The sequence below is a fragment of the Sphaeramia orbicularis genome, chromosome 3 (assembly GCF_902148855.1).
Source record: "Sphaeramia orbicularis chromosome 3, fSphaOr1.1, whole genome shotgun sequence".
In the NCBI taxonomy this organism is placed as follows: domain Eukaryota; kingdom Metazoa; phylum Chordata; class Actinopteri; order Kurtiformes; family Apogonidae; genus Sphaeramia; species Sphaeramia orbicularis.
The window spans coordinates 28,221,843-28,246,887 of NC_043959.1; positions in this window are offsets into that span (position 1 = coordinate 28,221,843).

Below are 25,045 nucleotides of genomic sequence, written 5' to 3' on the forward strand. Positions count from 1 at the left end.
AGCATCATTTGGAGATATTTCAGTCAAATCAAGTCAAGTCGACCAAAAGTTGAAAGTTGCAATTGTTTGTTTATTTAATTATCTTGAATATCAACATTTAAAACCAAAACAAGGTAAAAAAAAAACAAAAACAAAAAAAAACCATATTCGAAAAGAATGGGGATGAAGTTCAACTTATATACTCCTGCCCCCTTACCTCATCTTATTTTACTAACCAAAAGGTCCCATGTCAGCTCCCCAAATTATCTTAACAAATCTGACACATTCATTCATTCATTTTCTGAACCTGCTTTATCCACACTAAGGCCACTGGGGTCACTGGAGCCTATCCCAGCTACTGATGGGCAAAGGCGGGGTACACCCTGGACATGTAACCAGTCAAATCTGACATATCAAAATAAATTCTGAACAAAACATAAAAATGAATAAAATGAATGAATGAATAAAAAAAGAAATAACAAAATAATGAAAAGACATATCAAAAATAAATTCTGTCATTCATAACAGTATTTTACATATACATTTACAATAAACTATGTCCATTTCATAGTAGCATTCTCAGAGCTCTCTGTTTGTCTCATATTATTATTATTATTATTATTATTTCCTCCACCAAGGAACAACGGAGGTTATGTTTTTGTAGCCCTATCCCTCTCCCTGTCCCACGGTCTGGGTTTCGTACACCGCCGCAGCTACCTGGCTCTGCGTTGTGTGTGTTTCTTAAGGGATGCTAGCGGGGGTGCAGTCCGTAAGGAGCGAGGCAGAGAGGGGTTCAAAATCGTGGCGGGACCGTTTATTATGCCCAATGACCATCTGCAGGGTGATACAGCGCACATTTGTCAGTTTCTTTTACATAAAAGAAATACAGGTACGACACAGTAACAGCTAAACCTGGGACAATTTTAGGTTCCAAACAGTCAGAGCAAAAAAACACGTCTTACCTGCAGGGTGATACAGCGCACATTAAAGAAAACATGGCGCACTATGCTACTGGTATCAACCCTACGGGGCAACAGAAAGTCCAAAAAAGCGCTGCCGAAATGGGAAGTCAAGATCAAACCGTGGTGTTATAGTGCCATCTATTGGCTTAACATGTACACTACCTTACATTTTCATTGGGGTTTGTCTGTTTGTTTGTCTGTTAGCAAGATAACTCAAAAAGCTATGGATGGATTTGGATGAAAATTTGAGGAAACGTTGATACTGGCAAAAGGAACAAATGATTACATTTTGGTGGTGATCGGGGGGGGGGGGGGGGGGGGCAGAGCTGCCTTGGCGCTGTCCAAATGCTTTTCTAGTTACTTGTGCGTTGACCTGTGGAGAACCAGGGGTTCTAGATCCTCTGATCCAGTTCATTCCTTTACTTTCTTTACTTTTTTGGCAAATTCCACTGGTATTTTCAGTTGAATAACCTCTCAGCTCGCATGTCTGTTTCTGCACATGACATTTGACACCGTTGCAACGTGGCCCTCTTGTTTATCTGTTGCTAAGTAACCCACTTCACTGATGATTCTATGATTCTGGGCATAGCAATGTGACAATAAGGCTATTGTATTCCAAATTTAGTAATATCTCCCAAAATATTGGTCTTATCAACTTGCTGTTTTCGCTAGTCTGTTCCTTGACCAAAAATGCATAAGTATGACAAACTGCAGCAGTCAGCTCTGTACAGATTTTGTGTGATGCCCAAGACATACTGAATGGACTGCATCTCTAGTTGCGCATGATGCACGTCATCAACACCATTATCTTAATATACGTACAATTAATGACGAACTCCTATTTTTTTCTCTGTTTTTTTGTGTGAAACAGTGAAATTACATGAAAACACTTACATTTACAAACTATCCTTTCTCAAAAAATGCGACTAATTTGAAAAAATATGAACAACATGAAACAAAAAATTAAAGTATACTTTGTGGATGTAAAAATTTTTTATGATATAATTGTATGGCTGTATGTGGCCCCTGAAGTAAATCGAGTTTGATACCCCTGATATACAGCAATGCTATGATCTTTAAATACATCAAACATATATTTACCCTGTTGTATTTAATGCAGTTGATATCATCATTGAATCTCATGCCTGTTTTTTTTTTTTTTTTTTGATTACCAGAAGAGAAAAAATTTATAGCATGGTGAACTGTATGATTTGACTGACAACATTATTAGTCTGGTTTGAACTTGTTCTTTCATTGCTCTGATTGTAGGTCGATGTACACTGTTGCACATAAAGTTGGAATAATTTTGTTTTCAGACACATTCCTCCTTTTCTTCCTTTTTATACTCATCAGTAATCATCTTTGACCTAGTGCAATGATTGCATACTGAGTCCCAGTTAGACTTTATCTATCAGGAATGAATCACATTGTCACAATCATTTCATGAGGCGAGGTGAAGATGTTTTCTTACAAGTTCATGGGCAACAGCGGAGTTCCATCTGGAAAAGAAAAAAGGTTTTGAAGGTTTTTCACCCTTTATAAATTACTCAGTACTTTTGATCAGTCTGTAGGGCAACAGAGTGTAGTTGTAATCTGGATGGATGGATGGATAGACATGTAACATAATATAAGACAAAATACCAAATACTTTACATTTACATAGATAGATAGATAGATAGATAGATAGATAGATAGATAGATAGATAGATAGATAGATAGATAGATAGATAGATAGATAGATAGATAGATAGACGGTTGGCCCTCACCAGACTGAATGTGTGTTAAAGCAAATGTTCTGTTTCCATTTGTCCATGACTAATATTTCTGCCGCTGACTTTCAAGCTTCTAAAGCACGTGTATATTATCATTTATTGTGTCTGTGGAGAATTATCATACCTTTGAGGATTCATTAGCAATTTTAACAACAATTAATTTATCACTGTCACATTTATTGTGGCTTTTAATACCTTTGAGAGTCAGATTTAAGGATTCATAGTCTGGTTTTGACCAACTCTATATGTACAGTGTCATGAGATAACTTTTGTTATGATTTGGGGCTATATAAATAAAATTTGATTTGATTTGATTGTCAATTTTAACTACAATTAAGGCCTTAATTTATCACAATCACATTTAATACTTTAATTGTCTGGTATCGGTCCCATAGAAGCTCTTCCTAAATACCCAAACGATATTATCTGCACAGTAACATAGTATTTCCAGAAGTTATTTAATACAGTTTGGTTTTAGCTTTTTTTTTTAACATCACCTTAACCCATAGATAGATAGATAGATAGATAGATAGATAGATAGATAGATAGATAGATAGATAGATAGATAGATAGATAGATAGATAGATAGAAAGAAACAGACAGAGTTTGCCCTCTTTTGTTCATGGAATGACTCACCAGACTGAATGTGTTAAAGCAAATGTTCTATTTGTCCATGACTAATGTTTCTGCTGCTGACTTAAAGCTTTTAAAACATATATATTATCATTTATATGTCTGTGGAGCTTTTCATACCTTTGAGGATTCACTGGCAATTTTAAGAACTATTCATTTATTATTATCATATTTAAGACTTTAACAGTCCAGTATCTGTCCAATAGTAATCATCACCCAAAATTAGGGATGTCCGATATTGGCTTTTTTGCCAAAAACTGATATGCCGATATTGTCCAACGCTTAATTTCCGATTCCGATATCTACCGATACTGCTGTCGATATATGTGGGATATTAAACTAATTTTAGGTAACATCACATATCTCCTGTCATGGAATTAACACATCATGCCTAATTTTATTGTGATGCCCCATTGGATGCATTCTCAAATGCAACAAGACTTTCAAAATGTAAACACTGTCTGTGCAAAGAATACATACTTCAACTTAAGTTGTGGAAAAAATGCCATATTTATTTATTTTCTCTCCCTCCCTCCATGAGTCTGTTACAGTGTGGCAAGATCTACTGTACAGTTTTGAAAACTGCACATTTCTTTCAGCTACAAACAATGCTTCATTTACACATCGGTAAATGCCGGTGAAATCAAGGCATTATTTTATTGGTTTTAATGATAGGCAAGAAAAACGATAACGATATTCACCGATATTACATTTTTATGCCAATATCGGAAATCCCTACCCAAAATGTATATGCAGTGTCATAGTAATATCAGAAGTTATATAATACAGTTTGTTTTTAGCTTTTTTCCTTTTTTTTTTTTGCCTTTCATCACCTTGAACCATAAACATAATATAAGACAAAATACCAAATACTGCACATTTACATAGATAGATAGATAGATATAGATAGATCTTCTAAAGCGTATATATTATCATTTTTTATGTCTGTGGAGCTTTTAATATCTTTAAGGATTCGTTAGCAATTTTAAAAACAATTAAGGCCATAATTTATCACAATTTTAAAACATTTAAGACTTTAATCGTCTGGTATCTGTCCCATAGAGGCTCTTCCTAATCAGCCAAAACACATAATCTGCACTGTGCCATAGTAATGTCAGAGGTTTATTCATAGTTTATTTTCACTTCTGTGTTTTTTTTTTGGTTTTGTACTTTTTTTTTTTTTTTTTTTTTTTTTTGTATTTCATCACTTTGAGCCATAAACAAAAATACCAAAGACTTTACACAGACAGACAGACAGACAGACAGATAAATAGATAGATCGTTTCAAGCATATGCATATTATCATTTATTGTGGCTGTAGAGCTCTTAATACCTTTGTGAGTCAGATTTAAGGATTTATTGTCAATTTCAAGAACAATTAGCCTAATATATCACTATCACATATTTTATACAGTTTGTTTTGGCTTTTATACTTCCTTTTTTTTTTTTTTTTTTTTTTTTTTTTTTTTTTTGCATTTCTTCACTTTGAGCCATAAACATAAAATAAAACAAAATACCAAATACTTTACATTTAGATAGATAGATAGATAGATAGATAGATAGATAGATAGATAGATAGATAGATAGATAGATAGATGCATCACTTCCGGCTTGCCCTCTTTTGTTCATGGAATGACTCACCAGACTAAGTGCGTCTTTAAGCCAACGTAAGAGGTGTCTTTAAATAGCAGTGGGTTGAATAACTTCTCTGACATACAGCGAGGTGTAACTAAGGGACCATAGAAATGGATACGTGGGAAGGCAAGTTAAAAGCGGCGGAATCGACTCCATCAATCAAGGTCAAATAATGGTCAAATGCTTCCTTGTGGATGTTTGTGCTGTGTGATGGGTAGTATGCATATTCTGCAGGTCAGAGTGACAGTGGGATAATCTAAGCTGACAGGGCAGCAGAGCAATGGAGAACCACCATGCCTGCTTATTACGCAACACAGGGCAGCTCAGCACCAACAGCTACTTCAAAGTGACATGATTATACAACGTCTGGCACTTTTCATTTCTCTCTCTTATAAGTGTATGTGTGAGAGAGACACACGCATTCACCCCAGTAAAAAAAAAAAAAAAAAATCTAATTAGAATCTGTTTTGACATTATCGTGTGATGTACTTCATCAAATATGTTTGTATTTCATTCAGGAGCACTGTCTAGGGGGTGAAACCAAAGTGCTGATGATATTAGCTGATTCTAATCTCAGCTGCACCGAGCTTCAAAAGCCGAGCCAAAAAGCTTTCAACATAGACTATCAGAGGCAGAACTTCAAGTTGTTCAAAGAGAGGAAAGAGAGAGAGAAAAAAAAAAGCTTTTCTCATCAAAATGCTCTCTGCTAAAATTAACCACAGAAACACCAGTGGAGTGTTTTGCGAGCTTTCAGCAAATATGATGTGACGACAAAGGGATATTCATATGGATTTAAGGATAAAGACGGAATGTATATGTGGTTTGTTTTATTTTGAGACGCATTCCCCCCCCCCACCTCTGCATCTTTATAAAATGCACTGTGGACGGTTAAGATGTTTACTTTCCCTCCAGTGTTGCCATCAAGTCAAGCCATGTTGTAATTTCTTATATATATACGAAGCGCCACACACCAAACATTGCTGTGAACTTTTGATCCACACTAATCCAGCTAAATTTGATCTTTCATGCTCGTGTTTTTGGGCTAAACTGGTGTTTTTTAAATGCTTTTTTTCTAAAAAGTGAAAAAAAAGGGAAAGTTTTTGACATGTTCTGCAGTGCAATAAGAAATAAAATCTTTGATATTTGAAAGGTTAAAAGTTTAACTCACTTTATCGTCCCTGTAGAGAAATTCCGTCTCTGCATTTTACCCATTCTAAGAAACAGACAGTACCTAGCATTAGCATTAGTCATTAGCATTAGCACACAATGGGGTTGGCTAGTCACGACGTTGTCATTGTTTAAAACGTTACTTCCGTGTTCAATCACAGAATATTCAAAACGTTGTAAAATGTGCAGAAATGAAAAGAAAGAAAGAAAACAGAAATTATGTAAATAAAACAATTTCTTATAACCGCTTTCCTCCCGACTAAAAGAAGAAGAGAAGATGGCTGAAGTCAATATGGTTTGATGGATAAAGACAGAACATTTTAATTTTATTTTGAAATATACAAATGATCAAAAGAGTGACACATGAAATCCTCCTAAGACTGACAATGACATACGATCTTTCTGTTGTACACATATATTTCTTGTATTTTCATGTATATCAGTGTGCTATGGACTGAAAAATCTTGATCCCAGGGTTCGAAATGCAAACTGTCTCATGCTCCAAACATCCAGGGTCCGAAAAGGCCTGCTCCTGGTTAGTGTCAGTAGCTAACGTTAACTAGTTAGTGCTAGCACTAAACATTAGCTTATATAATGCTACCTGTCTATATCCTCCTGAGAACTATGAAAGTTAAAGTTTTGGCTTTTCTATATATTAAATAATTGACGAGTGGAAACAGCATAATACAATAATTTTTTTATATTATTTTTCCTCTTATTTATGGAATGTTCTTCGCAATGAACAGCTTTTTTACAGTGGACAAAAATGCATTGTTGGGTCTCAGGAGGATATGTAACTTTAAAGCAAAATGATATATGTGTGTGATGATACTGATTATTTACATGCATTGATAGGATTAGTGGATCAACAGGTATTAAACAGTTTACATTAGTAGACGGATGCTTTCTACTGAACTGTGTTTATTTTGGTATCGGGCACTTTGCCACCTTTTTAGACCCAGTAATAAAAGAGAACTTTAGACTTATTTCCCCCCAGGATGTACCTAATGATGACCTCAGATAAATGCAAAAAAAAATTGTAGTCTTGCTCTGAGCCATTCCAAAATGAATCAATTTTTAATCAAATATTGGGGCCAAAAATCGGACTAAAATTGGGACAGGAAAAGCTACCTAGGTGTCAGTGCATTTGACCTGGGAAACATGGCTTGAAATGGTCTTATATAGCATTATAAATAAAGACACTGTGTTAAATTTGGCAATTTATTTATATATATTTTTTAAATTTTGGAATAGCAGTTTATATTACAGAGTATAACGTGTGTAATATCAACAGCAGTTTTGGATCCGCTGCCATGCACATATTTTATAAATTTCAGTAACTATATACATATTGGAAGAGACATGCAGGTTTTTCATGACTCTCAGTCTCATTCCAGGTTTTGTGTGTAACCCATCGTGTCCACTCACGTTACATGCAGAACCTGCCCATTTAAGCACAAATAAATCATGAGTGATTTTGCAACAGCGGCCATATTTGTGAAACACTCTGCCTTGCATAATTAGTTTGATTCCCAAAATGTACCTGTGAGAAAATAAAGATATTTGACAAAATAGTAGGGTGTCATTTTCGTGTCCTTTTTACTGTGTTACACACAGATTTTTGTATAAATAATAACATTAAAAAAATATAAAAATGTGTTTTATCTGAAAAATTGCTTCTCTTTTACCTCACAAAACATTTATTTGAAAAATAGACCCAAAGTGCTTCCAAACTTGCTTTATAACATTAGTCTACATCTGGTTTGAATGTTTAGCCCCCATGTCCTGTTTTCAGGGACCAGTGTCATAGAAGCACCCATATTTATCATAGGATATTATAGAGTTCAGTGTAATACTGTAGCACTACTTGTGGTGGAATTTCACTATATGGACAAAATATTGATGTTTATATCTCACATCATAACATTAGTCTACATCTGGTTTGAATTTTTAGCCCCTCTGTCCAGTTTCATAGAAGCACCCAGATGGTTTTGGTCACTGGCGACTGTTTGGTTCTTTATGGGTGAAGTACATGGGAAACTTCTGCCAGAGCCACATTCTGTAAAAACTCATCACTAAAACCATTTGTTTCTGTGAATCACTGAACCAAAGTTTAACCCAAGTTTGCTTTTTTATTTACTTTTCAGCTGGATATTCCAAAAACCATAAGACGACAGCGTACGAAACAACAACAGCTGTGTGTAGACAGACATAACACTCATTCCAGACCCTGTGTCTTTTTCCACATGACTTGACCTCCTACATATACTTTCTTAACGCATCGTGATGCAGCACTGAGCATACCCGAGTTGGAAAATAAATAACAAGAGTGGAACATTCTGTATTTTCACTCAGGCTGCCGTTATTGATGGGTTTTATAAATGTGCTGCAGATTAATGACTCTTTATCCCCCCCTCCGGCCAGCCTGCCAACTATAAAGGCAGCACCAAGAGGAGACCGGCCCTCTGCAGCAGCTCGCACTTCAGAGCCGCGAGGACGTTTTCTCATTATTAATTAAATATGACAGAGTGCAATGTTTACGGATTCTGCTGTGTATCGTCTTTTACTCCGTCCAGTGGCATTGGACATTTATGACATATAATCACACTCCATGCAGCCAAGTTTGCTGACTTACTAAAATTCCGAAATGGCCATATTATATTACCTTATTTTATTTTGACGTGTGTGAGTGATTTGTACTTAATCCAGTAAATGATCCAAGTATGGCAGGTCTAAAGTGTACAAGTCCTGTCGTTTTATTAGTGCTTTTCCAAAAATAAAAAGACCAAAACTTTACTTAATAGATCTAAAATTAACACCACTGAATAACGTTTTGCTTACACCAAAAGTAAAAAAAAAAAAAAGAAATAATGAAAAATGCTTAAACGCTGATTATGGAGGGGGGGGTTTTATATTAGGAATAGCGCTGTGCATAGACCATATCCTCATGAGACTCAGGAAAGTAAAAGTTATTTTTTCTTTTTTTTTTTTTTTTTACATCAAATACTTGCCTCTTTCTTTCTTTCTTTCTTTCTTTCTTTCTTTCTTTCTTTCTTTCTAATACATTTTTTAAATGTTGTTTTATAGAATGTTCTTTGTAGTGGAAAGCATTTTTTTGTTTTGTTTTGTTTTAAGTAAAGCTATTTATGTAAAGCTGTTTTTTTTTATAAAAAGAAAAGAAAAAGCTTAAATGCTGATTATGGAGTTGTTTATTATTATTATTATTATTATTATTATTATTATTATTCATTCATTTTCTGAACCCGCTTTATCCTCACTAGGGTCACGGGGGTCGCTTGGAGCCTATCCCAGCTACTTAAGGGTGAAGGCGGGGTGCACCCTGGACATTTCGCCAGTTCATCGCAGGACTATTATTATTATTATTATTATTATTATTATTATTATTATTATTATTATTATTATTATTAGGAATAAAGCTGTGCATAGACCATATCCTCCTGAGACCCACAAAAATAAATTTCTTGGCTTTGTTTTTTACATAAAATATTTGTCATGATTGGAATCAGCATAATGCAGCAGGTTCTTTCTTTCTTTCTTTCTTTCTTTCTTTCTTTCTTTCTGTGGGATTATGTTTGTTTTGTCGCGTATTCAAAATAAACTAAACTGAAACATCATTGACCTGCGACTGAAAAGACAATGTCGTGTAAAATCTGGGTGCAGACTGAACCATATGTTATAGATAAAAGCTCAGTTTTCTTGTGAAAATTACGATGGCGTTACTGTCTGATATAAGACATACAGAACAGATACAGTAGGAAAATATTCCTGTTCCAAGCACACAAGTCATTTCAGACTCACCGTACACCTTTACTGTACGATGGTAATAAACAGTAATTTTGAATGGTTGAATGCTAGTGTTAGTGTCTGTCTAATGTAGCTAATGGACTATCAAATGTTGTTTTAATTTGAGATACAGTCTGCTGTCCCTCCAGGGATCTTCTACATTTATACAACCTAAACCACAGCACAATAACATTATCCGTTTGAGCTGTGAATATTGTGCACTGAAGGTCAGAAGCGAGGCAGCATTGAATAAGGACGATGTTTCCTTCCATTTTTACTTTGTCACTTGTGTCATACAGTCCGAGGGCCAAAAGAGGGTCCAATCCGGCCCATGGGATGAATTTGTGAAAATGCAAAAGTTACACTGAAGATATTAATCATTTTAGTTCAGCTTCCACATTTAGCCCAGACCAGTCCAATACTGCCGTAATATTAAAGATGTCTCTTTTAATTTCATTGTACATATGTATAATGACAATAAAACCATTCTATTCTATTCTATTCTATTGTGATAAACTACAAATACTGAAAAGTGAGTGTAAAACAGTGAAATTACTTGAAAATATCTACATTTACAAACTGTCCTTTAACAAAAAAATTTAAAAAACCTGTACAAATATGAAGAACCTGAAATGTCTTATTAGAAGTAAGCGCAATTTTAACAATTTTCTCCCTTTTACTAAATGTTTTGTTTATTTGTAGATCCACTCTAATGTATAAATGAGAATCTGCCCTATAATATTGCTAAAATTTCACTTATTTTTCTCAGTACTTTGTAAATGTAAACATTTCATGATGTAATGTTACTTTTGTGCACTAAAATGAAAAGAAAAATTGAGCTGACATTATTTACATGTTATCATTGTTATTATTATTATTATTATTATTATTATTATTATTATTATTATTATTATTATTGTTGTTGTTGTTGTCATCATCATCATCATTATTATTATTCTTATTACTATTCTTATTCTTATTATTATTTTTTTTTTTTACTGGTCTGGCCCACTTGAGATCATATCAGGCTGAATGTGGCCCCTGAACAAAAATAAATTTGACACCCCTGATGTAGAAAAATGTGCAAAGACACGAGCAAATGATGTGAAAAGACAAACATGATTAAACATGTTTATAGAGAAACAAGACGTCTTCACCTCTGAACTGTCGTCAGATTGAAACATATGTGTTTGTTGACTTTACAGCTGATCATCTACCAGTCAGCTGTAAACTGCACTGTACAGATGGTTTGGAGTATGGATACGTGCACGAACAGTAAACATTAATGAATACAGTCCAATTAATTTGTCTAATTAATTAATAAGGCCAGTCAGTTATCAGCACTAGTGCAGCAGCATGTGTTTTTTACTTATTTATTTTATTTTCTATATATGACGGTGTGTAAATCTACTTTACTGTTGGTGCTGAATGCACATGAACCATTTCTTTTTCTGCTGCTTTGACTTTTAATTGAGTCTTATAATGTTTCACAGCCTGGAAATAATTTTATCACACAAAGTCCAAATTCTATTTCTCTGCTGTATTTCTTTTTTTGCTTTATTAGTGTTTGTTTATAGAGTATATTTACTTTCATTTCCCGTAGATTTGCACATATGCACATCTTGTATTTTTTTCTGTTTTAATAGTGTATTCTATGTATTCTATGTACCATCCCGTACTAAATTAGAAAATGATTGGGTTTCCCGGTGTGTCTACACATACTGCACCATATTTCTTTTAAACCTCTTCTTCTTTGCTTGTCATAACATCCATCAACATCCTTTTTTTTTTTTTTAATTCACATGACTCTAGTTGCTGAAATAGGTCTTTCCATTGCAGTTTTTGTGTGACATACCAATTTTGCTACACTCGAAAAACCACCTCTTGCCACCACAAAAAACTTTTCATTACATAACGAGAGTTTTGGCGAAATTGTCATTTTTCCATTAGGCAAATTTTTATTCGCAAGTTATATTGGCGCAATTTGAGGGTCAATTGAAAAGCGAATACAGATAAGAACAAATGTAATGTTTTTAATATTTGAATATTTAATTTTACTCTGTTTTGGTTATTCATTTATATTGAAGTACATGATATTGTTTTATTTCACTCCTTCATTTTTGCATTGATCTGAGAGCATCATGTTATTTCTGCCCTTTCCACTACGATACATTCAATTTAGTCATGTTTACGTGTTTGCTGAACTTATCTCTTTTACTGTGTTGTGTGTTTTCTATGTTTTTATTCTGTTGTGCCCTTCTGCTTTGTCTGTCTAAGCACTTTGTAAACTCAGTTTTTAAAGGCGCTATATAAATAAAGTTATTATTATTATTATTATTATTATTATTATTATAAATTATTTACTGTTATCCTGATCACCATCCCATTCTCAGTCAGTCTCAAGTCCGATGTAATGACACACAGGTCCAATGTCATCTCATTTTGCCGCTTTTAGTTGCCATGGTAATGTCCTTTTTTTTTTTTTTTGGTAGGCAAGCGTTTCTTGTAACAGGTGTGTGGTTGTGAAATGACTGACTAATGGTTCAAGGGCTCACGAAACTGGAAACCACCAGATGGCTGCATAGGAGATTATTTAAGCATGCAAGATGTCCAGAGTTAATGTGCAGAAGGCAGGACCCACCAGGACCCTTCAGAAGAAGAAGTGTGCACCCAAAAGGCATCAGTCTACATAATTCATTCATTATGTACAAAGCTAAGTTGTGCTGGATGGAGGGAACGTGGCAGATGGACTACTATTATTGTTATTGTTATTTTTGTTGTTATTGTTTGTTATAAAATACTGTTGTTTCTACTTGGATGCAGTGAAATTACCATAAATTTATTCATTGAATTTAACTGTATTTTCTGATTCTGTGTATTTCTGATTCAGCTAGACCTTCCTGACCTAATCCGCCTTCTAACATCAATACTATACCATCAATACGATACAAAAAATATTATAATGTAAGAGCAGCACTGACAGGTATCTCATAAAGCGAGAATGAATGTCATTACTAAAGCAAGAAACTCAATGAACACAGCTCAGCAGGTCTCCTTTCACTACAGCCACAGCTGCACCATGTACATCATCTAAAACACAATCAATATTTACTGAATAAAATGACAAAAACAGACAAATGTTCATAAAATACATTATACCTACTATAACTACTGCTTATTTCTCAGTATGTCTATGAACAAATCCATTTTTTTCTCCTCTGTCGACTATTGCGGATTGAAAACAGCTATTAAGTCTAAACAAATATATCTTATCTTATGAACGTATCTACAGATGTGGTTCGTTAACAGCTATGTTCTTTGACCGTCCAATCAAATGACATGAAAATGCCATTATTGTATGCCTGTTAGATCGCCCCCATGTGGCCAACGTGAAATTTGATTGGTTAAAGCAGTGTTTTTCAACCTGAAATTTCTAGTAATTGATAAAAATATAAACAAAATTACTAATAAATAATATTTTTAATAGTCCAGTTAGGTTCATACTGTCTTATACAGATTTCCTTTTCTTATTTGTCAAACAGCAAACCAGGATAAAACAGCTGACAATGACACGTCACAGGAACAACAAGTGACCAATCTGAGGAGGGCTACAGGTTGTTCGTTAAACATGTCAAGGTAAAAGAACTCTTTTTCCATCTGTCTGACAAATAAGAAAAGGAAATTTAATGTTTTTAAATTATTCAATATACATTTCACTATAATTTAAAAACAACACACTTTTCCAAATAAAAATCAAAAGAATGGAAAGATTTCTTCACCTGCCTGGTCCCGCTAAGACATCTCCAAATGAAACTGAGAAGCAGACACCAAAGAGGAGCATTATATACATTATACAGACTAAATGTCATCTAAAATTAATGTTTATCCGCAACATAGTATAGGAAACTATTACATGATCAAAAATAAATTAATTTTAGAAAGAAATTTGTAATGTTAAAATAGGGTCACGAACCAAAAAAGGTTGGGAACCACTGGGTTGAAGCAACAGGTTCATTCTACTTATTTGAAGCTTCATACTCTACAAAGGCAGATTTCTTTTACCCAGCAACACATGATGGCTCAAATATGATTGGACAAACACTCTGACATACACATACACAACTGGAAGCAGTGCAACCAAGAGAAACATCATGACCTAAAGAGACTATTGGGAGTAATTTAATACATCTGAATAAGATAAGATAAGATAAGATAAGATAAGATAAGACTTTATTGATTTTACCCATATGTGACCTGTATCCGAAGTGTTAAAGACAGTCTGAACAGCACAAATCTGACTTTTTCAAATCCAACCCAGGCCACTTTCATATGCGGTCCTAAATCCGATATGTATCCGATGTTTTGCAATGCGACTTCAGTCTGAACAGCCAAGTCGCATTAATCATTTATTTACATCATTGAAATGCAAAAAACGTCACAATTCTGCATTCCAGGAGCGTTACTTTTGTAAACACAGCCCATGTAGTCACGTATTATGTCATTCAGTTCATACTCAAAACTGATAGAAGTTACATTTAATGTGTAATATGAACGAGCACACAAAAAAATCAGATTTCACCAAAAAATTCGAATTGTGCATTAAGATCTGCTGTCTGAACGTAGCCTTACTCATCCCACCACTGATCTCATTATCAATTAGTCGACGATATTCTTCAGTTTGCTTTTAACAATGATAATAATAATAATAATAATAATACATTTGATTTAAAGGCACGTTTCAGGACAATCAAGGTCACTACAAAGTTGTTAAAAATAAGTAAAACACAGTTAAAATTACACACATACATATATAAAACACACAGGTAGATAAAATGGCAGCATATAAAAGGGAAATTATTGGATTGAGCACGCCTGTCTGAATAAGTAAGTTTCATGCTTGGATTTGAAGGTGGTAACAGAGTATGAATTTTTTATGTGTTCTGGGAGGGCATTCCAGAGGAGGGGGGCTGAGTGGCTGAAAGCTCTGGACCCCATGGTGGTCAAGCGGGCAGGTGGGTTGTTTATATCATTTTGTCATCATTCATAGACTGATAATGGGAGATATGTCCTTACAGATGCAGAGTAACCTTAACAACTGTGACCTTTTCCAAGTTTAAAAAAAAAAAAAGCCAAATAGCGAGCTAGGAAATGAAGCTTCCCACAGAAAAAACTCAAAGAAAAAAACTCTGCCACAATTCAGTGAACTGATGTTATATAATAAAGCGTTAAAGTTAAAAATGCGTTCACTTTTTTGGCCCAATGCAGAGGCATACATCGATTTTCAGGTATCACAGGTCAGAGCAGGCCAGGAGCACCAAGCCATTTTGTGTGATTGTTTCCTTAAAAGAGAACTTGGCCTATTTGCTCAGAGCCCACTAATAATTTAGTAAGGGAAAAAAAACTCTGAGAGTACAAGCAACCTTCAGTCTTGACTTTTAAGACAATATGGCAGGAATGCTGCAGTGCTTCTCAGATCCCTGGAGGACTTGATGAAGATGTGTTGCAAATGTGTTTTGCAGCCATTACAATGTTTGACTTATTTGTACCTCTGTGTTTTTCTTAAATTCTTCAGGTGTAGGATTCTCGCTTAATTAACCCTTTAGCCCCTGACGTGTCTGTGGTGAGTGTTCTGAATGTGGGAGTTATTATATCATGAATTGTGTAGAGATAACACACCACTTTTAATTGGCGTGTTATCTGTATGCAATATAAGCTTTCAGCGTGTATATTTACACTGCGTAAAATAGCACGCCATTAGCGATCAGGGCTAAGTTTAGCATTAAGGTTAGGGTTAGCGTTAGCGATTAGCGCAATTAGCAGCTAGTGCTATTAGTGGTTAGGGCGATTAGAGTAGTGATGAGCGGCTAGCGCATTGACAGATGGCATTAAATGAGACGTGAAATGATGAAAATGCATTCGTATGGCCAGGGCCGTTTCAAGATATCTGGGGGCCCTTGGCAAGAAAGTAAAGTGAGGCCCCTAATACGCAAAGATGTGGTGGTCGAATCACCGAAGAAGAAAAATAAAATCCAGATGTGATTTCCTGTTTTCTGGTGCATTTAATGAGTCATGAATTACTCTGTATTACGCAACACAGAGTATCCACTAGAGTGTATTAAAGGACACAGTGTCTTCAATTAGGCATTATTGATGGGAATGACACAAACTGTCACTATCAGTTGGCGCTGACAGAAATTTAAGCAAAACACCTAAAAAAGAAAAAAAAAGAAGGCATTTGGTGAGTAGGCTTACTTTTGTCCTTATTCTAGAAGTATATGATTAAAGTGCGGAGGATTTGATAGTAACTTTGCAGGACAAGAACTTCACTTCCCATAATGCACCAAAATGTGACGTCAGACCTCATCGGCAAAACTACCTGAGCACATGGTGCAAAGTGTTGTGATGTGTTGATGGGCAAGTGTGGGAAATATAGATAATTACAGAGTTTAAAATGTAGGATTGTGATTACACGATTCACAGACATGGTTCACAGACACCACCATTCATTTTTTTGATGTTGTATTTGAATATTCTGAATATTTGACGATTTTGAAAAGTGTTGTAATTTCCTAATTATTCTAATTGTTCCTGAACGCCTCATGTATTGTTTACGTGTGCCTCCTTGAACGTGAACACAACTCAGTTCCGCAGTGAGGGCACAGAGCTGATGTGAGGGACTTGAACAAATGTTGGACTGAAAATACAAACTTTTGCTGCAGTCCTACTCTAGTCCTCTTCTGTGCCTAAACCAGCTGACACACAAGGAACAGACGTATGGATGAGACGGAGAAACGCAATGGAAAAGGGACATTTTTCTCCTAATGGGATGGACAGATCACCAGCGGAAATTGCTAGCTAACCGAAAATGTCCATTGAACTGGATGGGACTCATAGGAGCAGACAATTTAGTTTGGAATAAAGTTGTGTGGGTGACCGCAGCAGGAGCAGACAACCGTCCAGAGTAAGTGAAAACACTTCAGTAGGCTTAGCTTTGGGCTTTTCATGACTAAATACTGTTAATGCTGCCGTACTTCGGTCCTCCACATCCAAATTATTTAGCTCCAAAGAAGTTTTGGAACGCTGTACAACAGTAGAAAAGGGCGATGGAGAAGTTGTGTTTCTTCTCTCCTTAAATTCTTCCAACAGAACACAGTTGTGTGTATATGATTAGTTCTTGAACTGAATCCTCTCCCTCTCATGCTAACATCTATCTGTGTGTTTGGTCACTGATGTGAGGGCTTTTGTTCGCACACTTTCAAACATATCACACAGTTGTGGCCTAGTTGGAGAAAACAATGGTTTACTTAATACTTACCGCTGTGTCGTTGGCATTTTTCCTCTTCTTCTTTCTTTATTTGTCTTTTTCAAACCCTGAAGGGTAGGAGCGCTCCATCATTGCTGTTCTTTTAAAATGGCCGCCGCCGTGCTCAGTGTGGACAGACCGTTAGTTCCACTGACAGCAGGTGGGGGGTGCAATGGGTGGTGCACGAGGGCGGAGGTCACTTCTACATGACCCTCATAGCGTTTGTCATTGCATAGGGGGAATCCCTCTAGTTTGGGGGGGCCCAGTCACAAAACAGTACAGGAGAGGGTTAGCGCTGCCTCACTGTGGTGGTTTGTTTACAATGGATAGTTTTTAATAAGTTGTACAGATAAATGACTATGCGGCCATCAGGGGCCCTCTTCAGCGAGGGGGCCCTAGGCAACTGCCTACCTTGCCTACATCATCCCGACAGCTCTGCGTATAGCACACCAAATGCAATAAACTGGCGTCACATACAACGCGATTTCATGAAGATCAGTCTGAAATATTCCCAAAAATTCAACCATTTTTTCTCAATAGAAAAAAAAATTGAAACATAATGATTAAATAGACCACACACTTTCCACAAACATCTGGGTGCTTCTATGAAACTGGGTTCATTTTGGTATCTGGCACTTTTCCAGCTTTTTAGACCCAGTAATAAAAGAGAACTTTAGACATATTTCCTCCCAGGATGTACCTAATGATGACCTCAGATAAATGCAAAAAAAAAAAAAATTATACTCTTGCTCTGAGCCATCCCAAAATTAATGAATTTTTATTAAATACCAAAATTATTATTATTATAATAATAGGACCAAAATTGGGACATGAAAAACTACCTGGGTGTCAGTGCATTTGATCTGGAAAACATGACTTGAAATAGTTTTATATACCGCTATAAACAAAGACACTGTTAAATTTTGTCAACCCTTTTGGTTTTTCTAATCCAGATTTGCAGGTTTTTCACGAATGTCAGTCTCATTCCAAATTTCACTTGTGACCCATCGTGGCCACTCGTGTTACATGCAGAACCTGCCCATTTAAACACAAATAAATTGTGAGTGATTTTGCAACAGCGGCCATTTTTGTGAAACACTCTGCCTTGCTAATTAGTTTGATTCCCAAAACGTACCTGTGAGAAAATAAAAAATATTTGATAAAATAGTAGTGCAGAATTTTTGTGTCCTTTTTACTGTGTTACATGCAGATTTTTGTATAAAAATAATATAAGAACGTGTTCTATCTGAAAAGTTGCTTCTCTTACATCTCAGTTAATATTTATTTTTAAAACAGACCCAAATTGCTTCCAAATTTGCTTCATAACATTAGTCTACATCTGGTCTGAATTTTTAGCCCCTCTGTCCTGTTCTCTTTTTAGGGACCAGTTTCATAGATGCACCCATCTGAGCATGCTCCGTGCCCCCCCCTTTTTTTTTTTTTTTTTTTTTCTGTTTTCCCACCCTGTTTTGACACCCAAAACACACATTAAACAAAACGACTGAAAAAAAGTAACACAAGAACATGCTCACAGCAGCTTTTATAACACTACTACAGAGGCAAATTCCACGCAGTTTCATTGAAATAATGTCTCAGGGGTTAAAGGGTTAAAAGTATTGGTTTTATAACATGTTTATTAAGATTCTGTTGGAGTTCTTTTGCATGTTCTGGCTCTTAGTTGATGTAAACATTAGGGGTGTTAGAAAATATCGGTTCTGCAATATATTGCGATGTTTCATTTCACAATTCTGTATCAATATTAAAAAGCACTGTATCGATATTTTTAGGTATTTATTCAAATGCACATATGGCAGAGGTTCATTTTTATTTTTTGGTTTTCTTTATTGACTATATCTTATTTATTATTATTTAACACTGTTTTATTAAATAATGGTTATTTGAAGCATCCAAAAAGCACTTTTTTACTGTCTGAGAGGCAGACGTTAGTTCTTTTCTTGGGATTGAACTAAAGTAATGTTATGATGTTAGTTATAAACTAATGGAATATTAACATTTGAACAGGATCTTAATCTGTAATGTCTGTAAAACATAATTTAAGTTTTAACACAGGAACATTTTGTGATATAGCATTAGATCCTGTTGTGATCAAATAAAAATATGTTTAGTATTTGTGCATATTTCTGGTGTAATTCAATTCTTACAGGAAATAATCATTTTTTATAAAAGAAACAAACAAAAAATGGCCTTTTTTAACAGTATCATGATTTATCGTGATATATCGTATCGTGACCCTCGTATTGTGATTTGTATCATATTGCCAGATTCTTGCTAACACACACCGATTGTAAAAATGCAGAGTTTTTGGTCATATCGTTTAACTAAAGCCACAGTCTTATGGTTAAACTAATGGATGTCAAACAAAACTGTACATTGCAAAATATTTAGATAATACTCAGCAACTGGAGAGTATTTAGTTTCCAATAAAGGTTTTTCACAAGAGTAATTCTAAATTTATGAAAAAGGCATGTCCTCCACCTCCTCATTTATAAATCCTTCCTGTTCTCCTCAAAGTCAATTCTTCATTAATATGCAGTGATGCTTCACATTCAGGAACAGTCTTTTTCAGAACTTGGGCTGTGGTTAAATAGTCCAAAAAATTACCTATTATCTTCTTTTCATGGCCACTTTTCTGTGATGGAAGATGTCATGAGGTCGAGAAATTAGGAAAAAGAGGATTCATATGGACTTAGGAAAATACCAGGACAATGTTGAACAAATCAGACAGTACTTGGCCTGTACAAATGCTGCTTTTCCACAGCTGGTTTCATCCTGGTTCAACTCGACTCCACATGGGTTGGCTTGGATTTGGCACTAGGTATGGTCGTCATAGCAACACTCATAACAACATAAACTATTGTGACATTGTCTTTGATTGCAAGTGCAAGAAAAGGAAGAGGATGAAATGTTATATTGATGATTTTTCAGGAAAGGAAATGGTTGTATAAACTCAAATTTATGCTTGATTTATCAAGATAAAGGCAACTCAAGGACTTGTTTTAAGTGATTTCTCACCACATGTATCTGCATAATTTTACATTGGTGGTACTAAAGGTAATGGTAGTACCTGGTGATCATGTAGAAGAAATGAAAAAAAAAAAAAAAAAAAAAAAAAAAAAAAAAAAAAAAATATATATATATATATATATATATATATATATATACAAAAACAACACAAAACCATATAAAGTCAAGGCAAGTCACAATGATACTATTAGTTGATAGTATTATAAAAGGATGTTATGTGGTTCAGCTGTAGTAGAAAAACAGTGTTCTGAAGATTAGTTTCTATCCTGTTACTTAATGCAGGATGGAAATATCGACAATTTAGAATTCATTATCAAGGTTAAAATAGAACTCACCCTCCTGTCCAATCATATTTGTCCATAATAATAAAAAATATTAAAATTCAACATGATGTCATGAATTGTGTACAGATAACACGGCACTTTTGATTGGCTTGTTATCTGTACGCATTACAAGCTTTCTGTGTGTATGTTCACCCCTCGTAAAATAACACACAAGCGCAATTAGCAGTTAGCACGATTAGCGTGACTAGCGATTAGGGGATAGAGTTAGCAATTAGTGCAATTAGCAGTTAGCATGATTAGTAGTTAGAGTTAGCAATTTCCGGTTAGGGGTTAGGTTTAGGATTAGCGATTAGTGTGATTAGTGGTTTACGCAATTAGCGGTTAGCACGATTAGCAGTTAGGGTTAGGGGTCACAGATATGTAAACCAGAGATCTTGGCGCACATTGACACGCGATCAAATTGTGTACAGATAACACGGGACTTTTAATTAGCGTGTTATCTGTACGCATTACAAGGTTTCTGCATGTATGTTCACCCCACGTAAAATAACACGAGAGTGCAATTAGCAGTTAGCATGATTAGCGCCATTAGTGGTTAGGGGATAGAATTAGCTATTAGTGCAATTAGCAGTTAGCATGATTAGTGGTTAGGGTTAGCAGTTAGCAATTAGGGGTTAGGTTTAGGATTAGCGATTAGTGTGATTAGTGGTTTGCGCAATCAGCGGTTAGCAAGATTAGCAGTTAGGGTTAGGGGTTACAGATATGTAAACCAGAGATCTTGGCGCACATTGACAAGCGATCAAATTGTGTACAGATAACACAGCACTTTTAATTAGCGTGTTATCTGTACGCAATACAAGGTTTCTGCATGTATGTTCACCCCACGTAAAATAACACGAGAGCGCAATTAGCAGTTAGCATGATTAGCGCCATTAGCGGTTAGGGGATAGAGTTAGCTATTAGTGCAATTAGCAGTTAGTATGATTAGTGGTTAGGGTTAGCAGTTAGCAATTAGCAGTTAGGGGTTAGGTTTAGGATTAGCGATTAGTGTGATTAGTGTTTTGCGCAATTTGCGGTTAGCATGATTAGCACTTAGTGTAAGGGGTTACAGATATGTAAACCAGAGATCTTGGTGCACATTGACACGAGATCAAATGGCGATGAATAACAAAGGAAAGGATGAAAATGGGTCCATATAGCATGCCAAATGCCATAAGAACTGATGTGACATTCAATGGGAAAGGGAAGCCACTTGGGGTTCTTCAGGCACACTTGCACCGAGACAAAGATTAAGATGATAATGTATCTGGAGTCGACCTGAGAACGCCTGCTAATGATCTTTTCTGACATTAAGTTTTATTTTTCAAACTGTATGACCTCTCTGTAAGTAGCTTTGGTTATAATTGCAAGCACTTTCAAGCACTTATACTAAAATTCAAGCCCTTTCCAGACCTCGAAAACACATCAAAATTCAAGCATTTTCAAGGATTTCAAGCACCTGTACACATCCTGAAAATGCTGTTTGTCATCTTTTTATGGATCCTTTAATGAACAGTGATTTAAACATAGGAAAATACATGATTTACACTGAAAAAACTCAAAATAACGAGGATAATATTCAGCAAATGGTGATAAATCCCTGAAAGGGGTCATATTTTGCTAATCCCACTTTTATTAGTCTTTGTTACATTTATTTGTGTATTTGGACCCTAACAGTTCAAAAAGTCTGAAGTTGAACCCTCCAGGTGCTGCAAAGCTATCTTTATATTCATTTTAGCAAAAATCGAGTGGATTTCTACAACCTGTTTCAATTCCTTCTTAATTTGTTATGTTTTGTAACTAGTTATGTCATGACATTATAAGGTCAAGACTTCTGACAAACTTTTCTCCGAGTACGACAAAATTGTTTGTCAGCAGCAGCGGTTGTAGTAAAAACTGAAAATATATCCAAACGTCGAGCCGATTGCTTAAAATTTTCAGTTTTTGGTTGTATTAACGAACACAAGTGGCTGAACGGGACAGAGAAGCACAGCCAACAACCTGGAGGGGGTGGGGTTATTTGCATTTAAAGGGCCAGCGCTCAAAACAACCTTTCTGGTGTCATTACTCAGAAATCGGATTGAAGATGGACCTGTGGAGTTGAGTTAATGAAGAATTCAGACCCGAGCATAGCATTTACAGTTTATGTAGACCACAGGGAAATGTTTAAAAATGCATAATTCCATTTAAAAAAGCAAAATATCACTCCTTTAAAAAAGGTTAAATATTGAGGAAAATTCATTTGGGAACTGCCACTTTGTTTTTTTTAAATCCAACACTAACTGTGATTTATCTTAAGCACCAGCTCCTTCCTTCTTGTTTCTGATGTTAGTGTTGACAGGGCATTAGACACCTGTTTTCACTCAAAAAAAAACACAACACATAGATCTAGAATCATCCAGGAATCACTCAGCCATCTCAAACATCAACTAGAAGACACATCCTGAAACACCTGGATCCTGCTTCTCTTGTTACTTCTCTATTTGGAAAATCTTGTGCTGGTAAAATGGAACAGACTGCTTTATTTGTGCCTGCTTCATAGTGATATGATAGTGACTAACACCTCGTAGGACTGAGCTGTCTCCACTGCTGCTGTTACTACAGACAGCTGAGTTAAACACTGTTGAGGACCAGCAGATGCTCTGTCAATGAGACATTTGTGAACCGTTGTTATTAATAGTAACAGTGTGTGTTCATTCATGTGCGTTGATTTGCTGGAGTGTTTTTATTCTGTGGAGGCATACCCGACATGACGCAGAATTTTTAGCTTGTCTTGTCCAGCATCATAACAGCAGAATGGTAGTCAGTCAAGGGAAATTTCATAAAGTATATAAGGCTCCCCTTGATATTCTATTGTCTTTATTTTGAGTTTTATTGAACCACATTTTGATGCCAGACCTGACATGACGGAACAGGGGGAAGGAGAAGAAAGGGGGAAGAGTGAAGAGGGGAGAAAAAGGAAGAAGAAGGTGGCAAAGACCCACACAAGAACATATCAACAATACTAACAAAAACAGCCATGGTGATAATTATAATGGTAACAATAACTAGAACCAGAACTGAGTAAACTATGCAGAAATAAAGTAAAATAAAATAAATAAGACCCATTAAATGAAAAATATAAGAAAAATGTAGACATATATGTTGTATGCTATGTGCAGGGGACCACTCAAAATACTAGCCTCGGGTCCTGTTACCAACTTAATTCACCACTGGACCCATTAACCCTTTATAGGTCACATATGCCCCGTTTCCACTATGTGGTATCGGCTCAACTCGACTTGACTCGGCTCGGCCTTTTTTGTGTTTCCATTATGAAAAAGGACCTGGAATCTGATACCCGGTACTACTTTTTTGGTATCACCTCCGCCGAGGTTCCAGGACTGGGGACCAGATACTAAAACATGACGTATAACACTGCAGACTACTGATTGGTCAGACAGTTTTCTCTGTGACCCGCCGTTTTACAAAAAACAGATGCGGAAGTGGACAGTAAATATAGCGGTACATTAACCCACATGATAACAGCCCAAAACTACACCATGGTCGGTCGAGGAGATTCAGTCTTTGGTGGCCGATGTAAAAATTCAGACGAGATAACACGCAACGAGTGAGTTTATGAGCAACTCTCTGAGCAGACGACATTGAAGTAACTTGCTGCATCCAGGTACTGTAAAGTTGGTATTATCTTGTAATGGAAATGCTCTCCAGGAATACCGAGCCGAGTCGAGCTGGTTCCACGTAGTGGAAAGGCGGTAAAGTATTATAGAAATACTCTGAAATTCTAAATTTCAACCTTTGTGTGTTATTGAAGGACATAACGAGACTTTATTACTTTTTTATTGTTGCACAACAGTGGGAGGTTTAGAGGAATTAGTAAAATATCTTAAGTTTCCCTTTCAGTTTGTACGGTCATATGGTCTCATTGTGAGGTATGTATGGCACGGACGTGGAACACCCCCCGCCTCCATAATCCCTGGATCGAGCCATCCATAGATGCACTATAGCAGGGGTGCCAAACATACAGCCCACGGGCCAAAACCAGCCCACCAAAGGTTCTAATTTATCCCACAGTATGAATTTGGAAAGTGCAAAAATGATCCTAAAGTTATTAAGAGTCAAAGGTGTCATACATGTTTTAGTTTCACTTTCCACATTCAGTCCAATTGTGATCTAAAGTAAAATAATAGCATAATGACTCATAGTAAAAAGTATCGGATGGGTATTGGCAAAACTAATTATAAAAAAAAAATTGGATTGGAAGAAAACAAATCCAGATCAGGATATCATCAGTAAAAGTACCAACTTCCCCCACAAAATTCCACCTAGTGAATGAAAATGACTTCATATGAACTCTGGATGGTAGCAAGAAAATGAACATTTGTAAGACCATCAATATGAACCTAATTTTATCTCAGTCAG